This window comes from Poecilia formosa, unplaced genomic scaffold, assembly GCF_000485575.1.
Source record: "Poecilia formosa unplaced genomic scaffold, Poecilia_formosa-5.1.2 Scaffold146, whole genome shotgun sequence".
In the NCBI taxonomy this organism is placed as follows: Eukaryota; Metazoa; Chordata; class Actinopteri; order Cyprinodontiformes; family Poeciliidae; genus Poecilia; species Poecilia formosa.
The window spans coordinates 1,241,355-1,248,214 of NW_006800085.1; the positions used below are offsets into that span (position 1 = coordinate 1,241,355).

General features: G+C 38.5%; 1 long non-coding RNA gene across 1 annotated transcript; it reads left to right on the top strand.

Moving 5' to 3' along the window:
- Positions 1–562: 562 nt before the first annotated feature.
- Positions 563–6,618, top strand: LOC103145738 (uncharacterized). Its single transcript, XR_477053.2, has 2 exons — positions 563–678; positions 4,196–6,618. It is a non-coding gene; the product is annotated as an uncharacterized LOC103145738 (long non-coding RNA).
- Positions 6,619–6,860: the final 242 nt, after the last annotated feature.

Consider the following 6,860-nt stretch of genomic DNA (forward strand, 5'->3'; position numbering starts at 1 on the left):
CTTCCATTCATCATATTTGACATGTTCTTTTGCCGTAGCACGTCTTCTCTCTCCGGCTCTCAGCATTACAGGACTCCGCTGTACGGCAATCGTTTTAATGTTCTAGGATGTTCCCTAATAGTACATTAAATTGTTAGAAATATAGCAGCGAGAACACTAATAATCTCTCCGCTCACACACACACCAACCATCTGGCAAACTGCTTCCAGACTCCGCACATCTCTAATGCTTCCTGTTTGCCTTTAATCAGAGCTCAGGTTTCAGGAAGACAGGATACATTAGACACAGGAGATGGCTTGAATGGACAGGTTATTGACTAGAGGATGGAAACTACCAGCATGTATTTCTCTTCTGGACATTTCCAGGTTCGACAGAGGGAGACAGACAAATAACTTTGGACAATTAATGTCTATTTTCAGATTTATTTATTTATTTACTTTTGGCACATTCTGTAACTCACCTAGCCGTTTTCTACTGGCTTTTATTAGTTAGAGAAAAACTTCCCTGAATATCTGTGAAAACTGAAATAGAAAATTCTAGAATACTCAACATTTTCTTTGAACTTTCTTGTATTCTCTGGTTTTCTTCAGGAATGCAGGCCAGGAGCATTTGCTGTGTTCTTTTGGCCGTGGGCCCAGAAGCTGCATTGGTTCGACCCTTACTGAGATCTTTATTAAGGTGAGCTCAAAACCTTCAGCCACATCCTTAGTTTTAATATGACTGCTTTTCATTAAAGGTCCTATTAAAGTTGTCTTGTGTAGTTCTTGATGAGTGATAAACCTATTTGTAAAAAAAAAAAAAAGTACAAACAACAACAAAAACAAGAAAATAGGTAGAACAAAGAAGTGAGAAGTTATAAAACTGAAAAATATGCAATTTAATTCATTTAGAAATTTTTTATTGCTTTTTTGTTCGTTAAAACATCTATATGAGCAGACAGGTAGCTGATCCTGGATCTTTGCACATCGGTAAACATTAGATGTTTACTAATGTGTCTTACTAATTTGTTTTGCTATTCTAACTAGCTCACCAACACAGATGATGAGGTTCCATGTCTTAAAGGTGGTTTATCGTGTGTTTCTCATTTCATTACATTGGGACACACAAAAAGGGTTTCTAGGTACACAAACCAACAAAAATAAACATCACAGTAGCTTGAATTTGAATTGGACCAATAGGAGTAGCTTATTCTATTCTGTGTATATTTAGGTTTTACCCCATTTAATTGAAGAAATTATATTTAAGTTTTTGTGCAGCTAATAATGTGTTGGTATTTTTGTAATTCCCTCGTTAGACATTTTGTCTAACGAGGGAATTACAAAAATGCACATATTAAGACGGAACCTCCCTGTTGTCAGGAAGGTTCTGTGCAACATTAAAACCTCCACCAGTCATCCTGTAAACGGATCAATGGTCATGGGAATACCTGGCTGCTTGTTCGATTTACCTAAAGAACGCAGAGCCGTAACCACGGCAGCCCAGCCGCCAAAGCAGCACTCACCATAGCCACAAAGCTCACACGTACACGCACACAGTCAGGCTGGGGAGCGTTCAAGAGCAGGAATTGTATGCGACGTTTATTTTCTTAGACAAGTCATCTCTTCTGCTGTATTGCTGTTTTAATCCGTTGTTTATTCATACGATCAACCAGTTTTGCAATGAGTGAGTGAAAGTAACCGCAACAAACACACAAAGACAATAACTTCTAGCACATCAGTCCTTCTTTACTGCAATCTGTATAGGATTAACTAGAAAATTAAATTCATACAGCTTGACTTGTGCTTATGACCAAACTAAAATGTTTTGCAGGTGCTGAAATGCACATCTAATGTATATAATTTTTAACTAATACAATTAAAGCGTGTTATTTAACGTGCATAGGTAGATTATATTTACCTTGACAGCACTGACATGTCCTACATTAAAAACTGCAACTCGCTGGTGGGTGGTATCTCAAGCTGTCTGAAATGCAGCTCCAAGAAGTGACTCAACACACCTACACCCTGCACACACATATATATCACATATGAGTCAATCAAGCCGGATATAGGGATGTCCACATAGAGAATTTTTCCCCCCCAAAATCAGTTTTAGTCTTTGAGTCGAGATAAAACTTCTGGTAAAAAAACCTCATGCTTTATTGTTTTCTTTTACAACTTGTCAATACATCAACATGGCAGCAGTAAACTCAAGCTTCTCATCTATTGGCTGGCTTAAGATGATGATGTCATTACCAGAGATTTCTTCTCACTGAACAGAAATCAAACAAATGTTAGCCATTTGTCATTTCATTTCTGTTTTGGTAATTTGTTAGTTTTCCTTATTCGTCATGAAGCATAAGTAAGAGGAAAAGGTGTATGTTAAAGTAATGTCTGTTTCACCTGCCATTTATCCATTCATTTCTTGAAACTGGTCCCAGGTTGACAGAAAAACCTGAACACCTTTATAAGTTTATAATATGTGTATTCTTGTACATTTGGATCAAATGATGAAGAACAAAAAGAACAACAACAAAACATTGTTATTGAAATGTATTTATTTTCCTTTTATAGGACTTACTTAATTTACAAATTATTAAAATTATTGAATTAATTTGTACATTAATTGCACAAATTAACTTATGCAATTTAAACACACCTTTTTTGTTAGTTTTTTTTTTAGATGTATATAATTTTTGCTTTCACAAACATGCGATTTCCTCTGAAGTCATACGGTTTTTTTCAGATTTGGAAAAATATTTGGACAGCTTGGAAGTATATAATTTAATTTTAAACACTATTTAAGCAACAAGCACGTATGCCAATCCTGAAACCCTAAACATATTTATGTGAATGAATAATATTTTTAGTTGGAGCAGGATAACCTGCTTTCTGAACATTTTTGTCCCCATTAAGAAAATTGGGTCTGAACTCATAAGTTTTCACAGACAAGCTTATAATCCCAAAAGGGGACTAAAAGTAGTTGTTTCAATAATCAAAATTGCTACATTTATTGACACTTTGCTGGAAATAATATGAAAAATGTTCCTTTAGCAGAAGTTAGAGAGACCTTTGACCTTTTCTGTTTAAACAGTCTCTGTTGATCCTTTGGAGCTCTCTCCTGGGTCTCCTCATGCGTTCTGACTTCACAGGTTTTCTATACGGTTTAGATCTGGTTACCTTTCCATGTTGACTTTTTTCATAGAAATTGCCTTCATATTCATGTTGCCATGCACAGGCCCACAGCATCACCGATCCTCCACCATACCCGACAGAGGACATGTATTGCTTTTTCACATCATTCATTTTTTTGTTTCATGCCAAACCTTCCTGCAATGTTTATGATCCGAACAAATAGTTTCTATTAAAGATCTGTAACAAGCAAGACAAGTTCACAGTGAAGTAAATAAATATTCTACCCCCAGTTCTGCAGTAAAAGAATGACTAATTTTAAGACTGTTTACAGATCTGTTACAGAGGAGCCAATAACTGTGGAGGTTCTGCTGCAGGCAACACCCAGAAACTTATTCAGTTTAGCTCAAGAGAAAAGCAACAATTTTGTTTTATTAAGAATGCAGATCCGACTGGTAATCCGTTGCATTTGACTGGTTTTTAACAGGATGACCATTTTCTGCTCACACAATGAGGAGGATATAATCAGAGTAACAAGGAGTCTGTGGGGATCTAGGTCAGAGATGTGACTCATCGCTCTTTTTCCTTCATCCTTCCCCCCTGCGTTCCTCCTGCCCCCCCTCCCCGCCCTCAGCATCTTTCCTCGGCTCCCTCATCGCTTTCCTCCCCATTCATTCATCCTGCTCCTCCCCCAACATCAGGAAAATCCTCATTCATAAAGTGAAGGGTAGGGGAGACGCGATTGGTTGGCTCAGCAGCCGCAGGATAAGCCAATGAGAAATGCTGGGAATGACATCAGGATCTTAAGAGGAGGCTTGAAAACTAAAGTAGATGTGGAAATATTGGTCTGAATTCAAATGTGAGACTTGTTGCTACCTTCTCAGTCCAAAACAGTTGACGTCGTGTTAAAGCGTGGCAGCTAAAAGGGGCCGCTTTGCTATTTCAGACTTGGAATCAAAGTATTGTGGGGGCTGTTGTTTTGCACGTCGAAAACTAAAAAGCTTTGGCTCGGTTAAACACTTTGTTTTCGCTCAGCAGTAAACACACACTGAAAATAGAAAACACTCTCCGCTTTTATATTTCAGGAAGCTTCCAGATACTTGCTAAAGAACTACGACTGGTGTTTGGATCCTCCGTCGCAGGACCTTCAATACAAATGGCTGCCTGTGTCCCGCCCCGCCAACCTTCCCACTGTGTCCTTCACCCGGTTGGATCAAAACGTATCAGAATGAGATTACGCCGGGGACACGTAGCCTCCGGCTGTGTTTTATTGAACAAACATGTGTGCCTTGCATGCTGGGGGAATGTCTGGAGATGTGAAGGAGGGATGCCGGCAAACTGCGAGGCTTTCCCCCTCCTGTGCATAACCTTGTAATCGTGCCAGGGAAAGCTGAGGGGGGCGCTGGTTGTGCTTTATCTGTTCCTCTGCCAGATATTCTGCAGTGTTCCTTGATTGCTCTGCAAGCGAAGGCAGGACAGATGAGTCATTCTTCTATTGTGGAATCTGAAACAGACTCAGAAATGTTTTATATATATATATATATTTTTTTTTTTTAACTAAGAATTCATTCACATGCAAGTCTTGTTTTTAAAAACTGCAATCTGTCTCGATTGCAGTTCGGTTTGGGATAAGCCTTGATGTTTCTGAGTGGAGGTGTGCGTGTCTGAAGCAGAAACTCTGTAGCATTAGTATTCATGGCCCTTCATTCCAGAGGATTGCACGTCATGTGTCACACGGGAACATGGGTAAACCCTCAGATTCCATCACTGCCTGCAAACCTGAACCCACTTCTTACCCCCCCACCCCACCTAGCAACAACCACTGCTTAGCAACAGTTCGTCATACAGATCCTGTCTTGCCTCCTTTTAGTATGCATGTCTCACACAAATACACACACGCACACTATTCTTGCTTATATTTTGAGTTGTATACATCTTGCCTGAAAAAAATAAAAGAACATACTGTTTAGGCATTTCTTCTTTTCTTTTTTCTTTTTTTTTCTTTTTTTTTTTTTTGCACTTAATTGTTGCAGATCAGACTAAATTTAATAACAAATAACTTGGGTGAATAGAAAATTTAGCTCCTTAATGATTATTTTATTTATCAAATGGGGGGAAAAAAAAAAGCTATCTGAACTAACTCAACTCTATAGGAAGCATTTTTTTATCCCCTAACCCTTGGCTGTACAACACTTATCAAAAATTGATGTTTTTTTTTTTATATATTGCTTTGAAAAGATTTTGGCCCATTCTTTTATGCACAGTTGTTTTATTTCAGCCATATTTAAACGTTTTTGAGCTTCAGCAACCCACTTAATGATGTTTCACATCATCTTATTTACATTTGTCTTCAATCAGATGTTTGAGTATACCACTCTTTTGTCTTTTGTGAGTCTAGACTTAAGGTTAAGGCAGTCCAGTGATAAACAAATATTTGGTTTTGAGGTTTTTCTGGTAGAGAGCAGAATTCCTGTTTTCATTAGAGTTGATTTTCACAGCTATTCGACATAAAATGTGACCACAACTCCCTTTGATTTGCAGAAATCTGCAATTGTTAAAAATTTCCACAGTATGTCAGAAAAGCATGCAGGTTTTCATAGACTGTCCTAAATTTTGCATGAGTAAGAAGTACAATCTAGAAAAATACTAATACCATAAGTTTGATATTCCTTAAGCTATTAGATGACATGTTATTTTACAATGAAGAGCTGTAAAATAACGGTACGTTCACGTTGATCTCTGTAGGCGGTGTGATCCCTTATCGATCTCAGGAACATTTAATTTGTCACGCGATCCACCACACAACAGACCCCCTGTTCTCTCTACACCACACACACTCCACCATAAAAGACTGCATCCATGCCTGCCCTGCTCGCATCTCTGAGTTGTCAGTGTGTCTCTGTTTCTCGTGTGCACATACTCGCGGACATACATCACATAGGATCTGGCAGAAAATGGGGTTCTTGTGAACGAGGCTGGTATGACTCATTGTTCCTCCTGCACTTGGCTGTCAGCTAAAGCTTCTGTTAGCAACTGTTTGGGACAGGCAAAATGACTCATGGTGAGTCTTATGCATAGGAGCACATGGCTCTGTTTTATTTGGTTATATCCTTTTTTTTTTATTTCGCTTTTTTGCTTTCTGCAGAGAAGGAATAAGAAGAATCTGTACTCGGTAATGGCTGCAAATCATTTTTATTATTCTTGAGCCTTTTCACATAATTACACAGGAATTTAGTTGACTTGGAATGTGCATGCCAGACCACCTCTTCACATATTCAGCTGCATTTGTAAATGAGTTGCCTGTGCGGTCTTAACAATATCCTTGTGAATTTCGCATTGAGTGCATTTTAGGAATGTGCTGAGCAGAAGTGTGTGCAGACTACAATGAAATGCAACTCATTGAGAAGTACGCTAAAGCCTTAGCATTCATTATGTAGATGGGGATCCTGTAATACAATGCACTGTGTGCGTCATTCGTATGTAAGTAGTGTGTAGGAGGTTACAGCAGGAAAAAATGCATTAGGCTAAATGTGCAGAGGTAAAAACTAAGGGCTCATTGTTTTTCAGCAGCATGATTATTTATAAAATCCCACATCTCTAATTAAATGTCGGAAAAGAAGCTGAAAAAATAAGCAGAATAATGCACCAGGGGTCATTTTCTGTCCTTTATCTTTGAGAAAAACAAGAGTTTGTCAGTGAGTCTCGCACACAGGAGGACGAACGCTGGATCCAGATGGCAAAACAAAGCCT